Source organism: Belonocnema kinseyi, chromosome 1 (assembly GCF_010883055.1).
Source record: "Belonocnema kinseyi isolate 2016_QV_RU_SX_M_011 chromosome 1, B_treatae_v1, whole genome shotgun sequence".
NCBI lineage: Eukaryota > Metazoa > Arthropoda > Insecta > Hymenoptera > Cynipidae > Belonocnema > Belonocnema kinseyi.
The window spans coordinates 175,460,651-175,471,883 of NC_046657.1; the positions used below are offsets into that span (position 1 = coordinate 175,460,651).

At 28.7% G+C, this 11,233-nt stretch overlaps 1 long non-coding RNA gene across 1 annotated transcript; it reads right to left on the bottom strand.

The window, feature by feature from the left end:
* Positions 1 to 2,505: 2,505 nt before the first annotated feature.
* LOC117169538 lies at positions 2,506 to 6,615 on the bottom strand. Its single transcript, XR_004466673.1, has 4 exons — positions 6,453 to 6,615; positions 5,951 to 6,025; positions 5,567 to 5,858; positions 2,506 to 2,759 (listed from the first exon to the last, which is right to left on the bottom strand). It is a non-coding gene; the product is annotated as an uncharacterized LOC117169538 (long non-coding RNA).
* Positions 6,616 to 11,233: the final 4,618 nt, after the last annotated feature.

Genomic DNA, 11,233 nt, shown 5'->3' on the forward strand with positions numbered 1-11,233 from the left:
CCTTATCATCGGCGCTTTTGGAGGTGCCAAGCTTTCACTTGCTAATAGCCTAAAAAGCATCTCTGCGTGTCAACAATATGCTAGAACACTTGCGGGAAAAATTCAGAAGGCAGTTGTCCTTAAGTCACTCCGTGTTCTTGGGGTGCACGAGGCTTTTGCTGGATCGTCGTATTGATTCCTTTACAGACTGTAACCACCTATCTCACGGTTGTGAGACGTGGTTGTGGCTGAAATTTTACCGCGATTTCGCTGAAAGCGGGTGCAATTTTTCAGATCAGCACCCGCTCCCGGCGAAATCCTGCATCAGAGAAAGAACATAATTGAAAAGATATTCTTGATTAATTATGTTAAAAAATAGAGCCTACTCGTAGAAAAAAAACCAAACTCTTAATTTTTTAATTGAAATTGTTTCAATAATTAATAGTTCTTGTAAATTTACAAAGCAACATTGAAAAGAGTCATTGAATGGACCTTCCTAGTTGACTTCAAAAACAAATTGACTCGTAGGATGAAGGCCAAGCTCTTAATTTTTTAATTAAAATGGTTTTGATAATTAATAGCTCTTGTAAATTTACAAAGCAATATCGAAATGAGTCATCGGATGGACATTCTAAGTTGATTTCGAAAACAAATTGACTCGTAGAAAAAATTTAAACTCTTAATTTTAAATTGAAATTCTATAAATAAATAATAGTTCTGGTAAATTTACAAAGCAACATAGAAAAGAGTCATCTGATAGACATTCGTAGTCGACTCCTTTAGAAAATCGACTCGTATCAAAACGGTTAAACTCTTGTTTTTAGATTGAAATTCTTTAAATAATTGACAGTTCTTATAAATTTACAAAGCAACATAGAAAAGAGTCATCCGATAGACATTCTTAATTAACTCCATAAAAAAGTGACTCTTATGATAAAGGCCAAACTTTAAATTTTTTAGGTAAAATTGTTTGAATAATTAATAGTTCTTGTAAGTTTGCAAAGAAATATAAAAAAAGAGTCATCGGATAGACATTCTTAGTAGACTCAACAAACACACTGAATCTTAGAAAAAGGTCACTTTTAGTTTTCTAATTAGAATTGTTTGAATAACTAATAGTTTATGTAAATTTGAATAGCAAAATTGAAAAGAGTCCTCAGATAGACATTCTTAATTGACTCCGCAAACAAACTGGCTTGTTGAAAAAGCTCAGTTTTAATTTTTTAATTAAAATTATTTAAATAATTAATAGTTTATGTAAATTTGTAAAGCAATATAGAAATGAGTCATCGTATAGGCATTCTTAGTTGACTTCGAAAACAAATTGACTCCTAGGATAAAGGCCAAACTTAAAATTTTTTAATTAAAATTGTTTAAATAATTAATAGTTCTTTTAAATTTGAAAAGCAGCATAAAAAAGAGTCAATGTATGGACATTCTTGCTTGGTTTCGTAAAAAAATTAACTCGCATAAAAAGGGTTAAACTCTTCTTTTTAAATTGAAATTATTAAATGAATAATAGCTCTTGCAAATGTGCAAAGCAACACAGAAAAGAGTCATCTGATAGACATTTTTAGTTGACTCCGTAAAAAAATTGAATTTGTAGAAAAAAGGCCAAAGTCTGAATTTTTTATTTAAAATTCTTTAAATACTTAATGGTTCTTGTAAATTTGCAAAACAACATAGAAAAGAGTCATCGTATAGATATTCTTAGTTGATTTAGAAAACCAATTGACTCGTAGGATATAGATCTAACTTTACATTTTTCAATTAAAATTGTCTAAATAATTAATAGTATTTGTAGATTTCCAAAGCAATATAGAAGAGAGTCACCGGAAAGACATTCTTAGTCGACTCCGCAAACAAATTTCCTTGTAGAAAAAAGGCCAAACTCATAATTTTTAAATTAAAATTGTTTAAATAATTAATAGTTCTTGTAAATTTACAAAGCAAAATAGAAAGCAGTCATCGGATAGACATTCTTGGTTGACTCCGCAAATACATTTACTCTTAAGAAAAGGGCACTTTTAATTTGTTAATTAAAATTGTTTAAACAATTAATACATTTTATAAAATTGCGAAGAAACATATAAAAGAGTTATCGTAAAGATATTCTTACTTGAATCCGTAAAAAAATTGACTTGTAGAAAAATAGGAAAACTCCTAATTTTTAAATTAAAATTGGTTAAATAATTAACAGTTCTTGTAAATTTACAAAGCAATATAGAAAAGGGTCATCGAATCAACACTCTTAGTTGGACTCCGCAAACAAACTGGCTGTTAGAAAAAACATGAATTTTAGTTTTTTAATTAAAATTGTTAAAATAATTAACAGTTTATGTAAATTTGCATAGCAAAATAGAAAATAGTTATTGGGTAGACATAATAAATTAAACGTATTCTTTAAAAAATAGCCATTTATGCAAATATTTTAAACAAGTACAATGTTTAATTTTAAATAAATTTTCAAAAAAACAAATATGAGCTCCACGCGAATTCGATATGGTCGCTAGGAATGTTTACATCCATAATGTAAACAGATCCCTCGAACATGCCTTGACGCCTTAGAGCTAGCTTTGAATGAAATGCAAGTCAAAATTGTACAATTCAAACTCCAGACTCGACTTGTATCCCTAGCATTTACCGCCGCCAAACGGAGCACATTAGGGCTAGAGAGTGAGAGAGATAGAGATAGAAAATGGTCCGCCTCTTTCACTCTTATGGGGTTTCTTCATGCAGGCTGCCTGCTCGGTATGAACTCGGTATGAACTGCTGCGTAGCTGTGAACCCAAAATTACGAAAATAGAATTAGCACCTTATTACGGTTAAAACACTGTTTAAAAAAAAGGAATTGTTTAAATTTTGTAATTTTCTATAAAAAAACATTCATTTTCTTAAAAAAGGGGAATTTTAAACGACAAATAGTTTAATTGACAAACAAACAAGAATGGAATAAATGGAATAGTTGAATTGCCTGTTAAAAAAAAATTAATATTTTCAACAACAAAAATCAATTTTCAACAGAATGCATGAATTTTTACCCACTTACCTTGAAGAAGTCAAAAGATCAATTTTCAACCAAAAATGAAACAGCTGAATTTTCAAATGAAAACATTAATTTACAACACTATACTTTATTTTGTATCCAAAGAGCTAAATATGCAACTAAAATCGTAATGTTTAAACCAAAAAGATTTATTTTTAGTTCAAAAAATTAATTTCAAATTTAAAAAAAACGGGTTTTCAACCAAGTACATGAATTTCAACTAAAATGATAAATCTTCAACAACAAAAATCAAGTTTCAGCAAACCCGTTCAACTATTAACTTGTAAAATTCTTTAATTTTTACCTGGTACATGTTTCAATGTATACAATTTTAATTATTCCTTCAAAATTGTTGAATTTCACATTAAAGTTAAAATTTAATAGTTGAACTAAGCATTGGTTTTAATGACTTTTTCGACTATAAAATGTTATTATAATAAATAAGAATTTTTTATTTATTATCTTCAGTTTTTAGAATAATAATAATTTGATAATAATACGAATAATTATACCTAATTATTTGAATACATATTATCTAAATTTCAAATTATTATTATTATGTTTTCTTAACAGATTAGGAGTTTATATAATAATAATTCAAGGATAATTTTAAAATTCAATATACAATTTTAAAGTATAAGTTTCTGTTTAAAAAAATTAAGAGAAAAATGTTCTCAGCAAGTATGCATCGCTGGAAACAAACTTTTTTAAAAATCATTTTCGAACCAATGTTTTTTGGCTTCTGACAATGGTTTAATTAAAAAAGAGTTAAGCACATTTTTCACTTAATTTTTATGTACAGAAAGTTTTCTTTTGATTTTGATTGAAAAATTAAATACGTATATTTAATATCATATATACACATTCATATACACATTGAATAAAGATTTCAATAATTGCCTCATGATTTTGCAAAGATTTTGAGCGAATTCACTAAGATTTTAGAAAGATTTCACAACATTTTCAATGATTTCCCAATGATTTTAAAGATTTCACAAAGCTTACAAATATTTCGCAAAGATTCAAAATAGATTTCAAAGATTGTACAAATAATTCCAATGGCTTCCTAATGATTTTACAAAGATTTCAAACATTTCGGAAAGATTTGGAATATGTTTAGAAGATTTCCCAGATATTCCCATTATTTTGCAAAGACTTCTATTATTTCACAAAGTTGGCAGAATTCTCAAAGATTTTAAACATTTTGAATGATTTTATGAAGTCTTTAGAAAAATATCAAATATTTCGCAAAGGTTTCGGATAAATATAAAAGAATTCGGAAAGGCTTTTATTATTCCACATAGATTCCAAATAGATTTCGAAGATTAAACAAAGCAAGAAAGAATTGAAAGGTTTCTGTATCCTACAATCGGATGAGTTTAAGCATTTTATTTAAGAGTAGGCAAATTAACACTTTGGCCCTCCCTGGTCGATTTCTATGGGAGGTATTGGCCCCTGTGCCCCCTTGGCAAGGCTCCACCGCCTCCGTTGGACATAGGAATAGGAGGGGACAAGCCACATGCTACGTAACTTTGCCGCGGGGATTGATAAGTTACAAGGGGGAGTGGACCATGCTGGTTTGCAAAAGCAATAGAGGTTTAGTCATCTAAGATCTAGGTAGAACAGTCCGCTCGTTATTTAGATCCGGCAACGATATGCCTATTCTGCCGTGATTTGAAAGAATATTGTTAACTGAAAGTCGGATAACGTCACCTGAAGCCATTAACGGTAGGTGGCTCAAGAGCCTTGTCCAAAATGCAGTTAACGGTGTTCTTCCAAATCAAGGCAGTATTTCTCTCCTATTCATATGTACATATCAAATACTAAGATTTTTAAATTTTTTTACGATATTGACTAAGTTCTAATTGAATTTGTTTGAAATTGAAGAAAAATACATATATTAAACGATTTTTGTATTAGAATCTCTGAAAACAAAAAATGAACAACTTCAATTTTTAAAATTAGACTAATTCAGAGTGATCAAAATGGAATAATGTAATTGAAAAATAATTTTTAATTCGAAGCGATTACAATTTTACAATTAAAAATTTGTCGAAGTTAAAGCTTCTGAAATTCTAAATTTTTTAATTGTTACACGGTAACAAAATTGAGCTGTGACAGGGATATTATTCCTTATTATAGTCAAACATTTAGCTGAAAACGAACGAAGGAATTTAGAACGATCCCTGGATCAGCGAAAATGAATATCCTTGACCATTTTCCATATACCAGCCATATCGTATAGTCAAACCCGTAATAGGTAAGGCTATAACAGGGATATTAAGAATAGGTGTCGGAAGCAATTATCGGAAGAGCGCCGGTGCATTATGGGAGCAGCGAAATAAAATGGCAATGGTCTAATCGGAAGCAGTGACAATTGAGATTTACTTTGGACAATTAAATGCTTTTTACCACTTAAAATGTGCGCGATTGTTAATATTAAATGGAGTTTATGATGCAGTAATAATAATTTACATTTGTTTCGATTGTTGACCTTCCCGTTGACCTTTCTTTCGATCTGAAACGTCTTTGGGCACTTACTTTGGAGTGGTTTTCCTTTGACTTTCGGTCTGATATTAAATTCCCCTCCTGCAATGTCGAGCGACTTTCCTTGGTTATAGTGCGCTTTTCCGTTAGCCTCTCTTTCGATTTCACACGCATTAATCTGGACCTAGAGCTATGAGATCTGGAAGCCTTTCCCTGGACTTCGAACGCCGGCCCTTTAATTCCAGATAGTTGTCCTTTGACTTTCGGCTTCACCTTAGAGTATGCTCCCTTGACCTCGAACGTCTTTCCTTTGACCTCCTATCCTTCGGGTCTGAATTTGTAACTACTAAAAAAAAAACTTTATGTATTTTGTAAAGTAAAATATTTTTCCAAAAAATTGATCATACAGTTTTCCTAAACAAATATGAATGAAGTTACCTTTGAGTACGAAATTTTCCTTGCTGTAGTCATCTCTTTTTAATCCATAATTACATGGTGGGTTGAGTAATGAGCCTACAAGCAAAAAAGCAAAGTTTTAAGTAAAATGGTAACTAAGTTTCTAATATGTTATGTGAATATTAAACCAAGTGTAGTAACGTTTGAGATTATTTTTTACTCTGCTGTGAATATAAAATCCAAGTAATTATCAATAAATGATCAAAAAACAATTAAATTTATTTCAAATAGTACTACTTTTGGATCAAAATAATCCTCATAGAATCTAAAACATAACAATTTTATTTCTAGAAATATTTTCATTTTTTTTCCTCATAAGCTGAATTAAATTAATATTGTTAACATGATCTCTCGAAAAAGACAATTACAGTATAATCGTTCACCCTAATTAAATACAAATTTCAAAACTATTTACCTTTCATATTATTTACGGTAAAAATAAAAACTTTTAATCTGACGGACTTGCAAAAAAATGTTTACTTACTTTTTGGATTACGAGTTGCCAAACTAGTAGACGAAGGCGGCAACTGAATAGTCCTTTTAATTTTTCTTGTTATGCAAGGATTAACCTGTGGCATCAATGTTTTGTATGCTTCATCGTTCGTGGAGAAATCTCCGCTCTGTATCTCAGCTTTAAGAGCTTCATCGTAACTACCTACAAAATTAAAGCGAAGTTATTTTCTTAATGAATTGGGATACATTTTTTACTAAAAATTGAAAAATACGTTTTGCGAACATCTGAAACTTGCTCTGGGTTTTGCTAGACAAACACAGGAATCATAATTATAGGCAAATTGGACTGAAATTTTTATTTTCCAAAATGATGCAATCTTTCCAGACTTGGAATACATTTTTGATTCTAAATTTTAAAAAATACGAATTTCGAAAATCTGAATCTTATTCTGGGTTTGGCTAGGCTAGCATAATAATTATCACTAATGGCGAATTGCACTCAATTGATTATTTTCCAAATAATGCAATCTTTTCAGACTTGGAATAAATCTTTGATTCTAAATTTTTAAAAATACGAATTTCGAAAATCTGAAACTTATCCTGTGTTTTTCTAGGCTAGCAAAATAATTATCTCCAATGGCGAATTGCACTGAAATTATTATTTTTAAAAATTATGCAATCTTTGCAGATTTGGAACACATTTTTTATCAAAAATTTAAAAAAATACAAATTTCGAAAATCTGAAACTTATCCTGGGTTTTGCTTGGCTAGAAAAATAATCATCTGTAATGGCGAATCGCACTCAATTTATTATTTGCCAAAATAATGTAATATTTCCAAACTGGGAAAAATTTTTATTCCTATAATTTTTAAAATACGAATTTTGAAAATCTGAAACTTATCCTGTGTTTTGCTAGGCTAGCAAAATAATTATCACTAATGGCATTGGCACTCAATTGATTATTTTTCAAAATAATGCAATCTTTTCAGACTTGAAATAAATCTTTGATTCTAAATTTAAAAAAAAAACGAATTTCGAAAATCTGAAAATTATCATGTGTTTTGCTAGGCTAGCAAAATAATCATCTCTATTGGCGGATCGCACTCAATTTATTATTTTCCAAAATGATGCAATCTTTTCAGACTGGGAAAAATTCTTGATCCTATAATTTTAAAAATACGAATTTTGAAACTCTGAAACTTATCTTGGGTTTTTCAAGGATAGCAAAATAATTGTCACTCATGACATTGGCACTCGATTGATTGTTTTCCAAAATAATGCAATTTTTTCAGACTTGGAATACATTTTTTAATCTAAATTTTAAAAAATACGAAATTCGAAAATCTGAAACGTATCCTGGGTTTTGCTATGCTAGCAAAATAATTATATCTAATGGCAAATTGCATTTAAATAATTATTTTCCAAAATAATGCAATCTTTTCTGATTTGGAATAAATTTTTTATTCTTAATTTTAAACAATATGAATTTCGAAAATCTCAAACTTATCCTGGGTTTTGCTAGGCTAGTACAATAATTATCTCTGGTTGCGAATCGCAGGCAATTTATTATTTTCCAAAATAATGCAATCTTTTCAGACTGGAAAAAATTTTTATTCCTTTAATTTATAAAATACGAATTTTGAAAATCTGAAACTTATCCTGTGCTTTGCTAGGCTAGCAAAATAATTATCTCTAATAGCGAATTGCACTCACATAATTATTTTCCAAAATAATGTAATCTTTTTAGATTTGGAATAAATATTTTATTCTAAATTAAAAAAAAAAATGAATTTCGAAAATCTGAAACTTATCCTGGGTTTGGCTAGGCTAGCACAATAATGATCTCTCGTGGCCAATTGCACTCAAGTGATTATTTTCCGAAATAATAAAATCTTTTGGAATTTGGATTAAATTTTTGCACAAAATTTTCAAAAATAAAAATTTCGACAATCTGAAAGTTATGCTGAGTTTTACTAGGCTAGCTAATAAATTATCTCTGATGGCAAATAGCACTCAAATTATTATTTTTCAAAATAATATCTTTTGGGACTCGCAATAAAATTTTGATCCTAAAATTTAAAAAATAAGAATTTTGAACATCTAAAAATTATCCAGGGTTTCGCTATACTCGCACAATTTGACAGCAAGCTTTTTGGTTGGACACATTTTTGCACAATAAAAAAAGAATTATAAATCGAAATTCGCGTTGCGTCAGTTTCATAAATGAAATCTAAATTGTTATTGATCACTTATTTGTCAGGTAACTTTGCATTGCTGTTTTGCTCAGAATTGAAAATACTTTCCAAACAACTTTTACAAGTCCTACTGACTGTTCAATTCTTAATAAAGGACTACTATAAAAGTACTCTTTCGTTCTAACGTTTTTTTATCTTACTAAGGTTTGGCTGCCCTGGCTTTAGCAGGGAATTTTTGGCTCATTAAGCAAAATTCGAAGGAGCTTTTCTGAAGTCCGTTTTATATGAAGCTGGCACAGTCGACATTCTGACCGATTTTGACAGGCGAAACGTTGCTTGTGTAGTATTCTTTACATTATTGTTTGTTCCAGAATTTGGAACTTGTGAGGCAAACATTTTAACGTCGACCTTCATAATAGATTCAAGGTATGTGTTTAACAAATTAAATTTTAAAGACGCTTGTGTTATCTGGTGCGACTATGAAGGTTATATTATAATCATTAAAGTTATGATTTTCATTAAATAAACTTTTGATAATGATTAAGGTATTTTTTCATATCGTGGAATTTTAGATTCTCAAAAATGCTCGGAATTTGAATAAAATGGAAAATATAAATACATTTATAGGTTATTTAAACAAAATGAACAGAGAGAACTCATGTCCGTGAAGCTGGCACAGTATTCGTCTTTTGATAGTCAAGATTTATAAAGTAATGGGCTTTTTAAATTGAGATGCCAACTTCACACTTGCTCCCAAAATTTTAATATATTTCATTTCTCTTTTTGGATTCATTAGTTGGTCGTTATATAGTGTTTGATTTCAATTTTCGTCCTTTGATAATCGAAATTTTAGCCAATATTTTCCAAACAATATTAAGCAGTTTCAACATTTTTGTATAGAATCATTTCTTGGTCGTAAAAAACGTTTCATAATACACTTTTGAAAATAAATTGCTTATAAGTTGGTATAGTTTAGGAAAATGGTACTGATATATTTCAAGTATTTTGTTACCTATCCAATTTTGTTTATAAATTGTGATGAGTTAGAAAGAATTTTAATTTGAATTACTTTTTCTCATTAAATAGAATTTCCTGCTTATATTAAATTTTGTAAATTGCAAAATGTCAAATACAAAATAAAATTTTCAAATTTGGAATTTCAAAAAGTTTTTTCAAAACGTTTTTGAAGACTGAAAAATATTAAAAGAACTTTTTGACAATACAAAGTTGAAGGCAACCAAGTTTTAAAAATTGAAAATTCTGACTACTCAACAGTTTAAGAAATTCGTCAATGAGAAATATTATTTTTATTTCATTTACATACTAAACATTTTTCTGTCAGTAATGACGGAAATTTCAAAAGTTGGAAACTTCTTGATTTGAAAAGTTTTGTTCTTAAAAATTTGTCAATGTCTGGAATTTAAACAAAAATTTGTTTGTAAATTTTTCTGCTAAAGGGCTCAAGGATATTTTGGCCATTAAATGTATTCGGATTTTGTATAACTGTTTACATTACTATAAAATTTGATTTTATTTTGGCCTACTCTAAACTATTATTGTTCACTTTAGTTAGCAATACTAGTCAAATTAACAGTCAATTAAAAATTTAAATAAAAATGTTTGAAAATTACAAAATAAGGTATTTATTGGCTTAATACTCTGGATTTTTTTTTTATCTCTTCAAGTCTTTTTAATTGGGCATAATTCTCTTCTATTTCTTAGAATTCACTTATAACCTTTTAAACTCTTCAAAAGATTTTGTAATTCGTTTGAACTATTTAGGCTATAACTTGAACTGGATATCATTTAAATTCTGGTAAAGTTTTTCTAATTTTCCTAAAATATGTCGAATAAGCCTTGAATTATTTCTAATTCATTTAACTCTTTTGAATTCTGCAGAATTTATTCCACGTCTTAGAATTCGCTTGTAATCTTTAAAATTCTTTTAGAGATTTTGGAATTCTTTTGAAATATTCAGGACATAACTTAATTTATTCTCAGTTTTATGTATTATTATTAAAACATGAATTTTTAAAAAACTATTTGCAGATTGTTTTCATGTTTTTTAAAAATACTTTGAATACTCTGTTAATTATTTAACATTTTTTCAAGTGTTTTCATTTTGCAGAATTCTCTTAATTTTCTCTGAATTCTCTTCTAATATGCAGGCTATAACTTGCTTCCAGGATGGAACCGCTAACCGGTAAATGACCAGGAACGTTATGAGACCGGGAAATATAGTACATTCATTTTTTGACCAAGAATTTTACAAGTATTTAGAAACAAACCTCAAAGGTTGATTTAACCTTTTTTGAAATAATCAGAATAATTTTGATTAATTTAACCGTTTCTTAAATAATTATAGTTGAATTTGGATCTTTTTCAATTATGACATCAATCAGTTTACAATGCGCCATTCGAAAATTTTTAAGTATACACTATACATTGAAAGAATTTTATAATGCAGTTTTGAAAAATTAAAAAATAATAATTAGTAACGTTTGAAATCGATAATTTTTATGAAAAACCTTTTCAGTTTATTAAAATGTGAATATAAATTTTAATTAGTTTTAAAATTGAACACTTAATTAAGGATTAACAAGCGATACTTAAAGA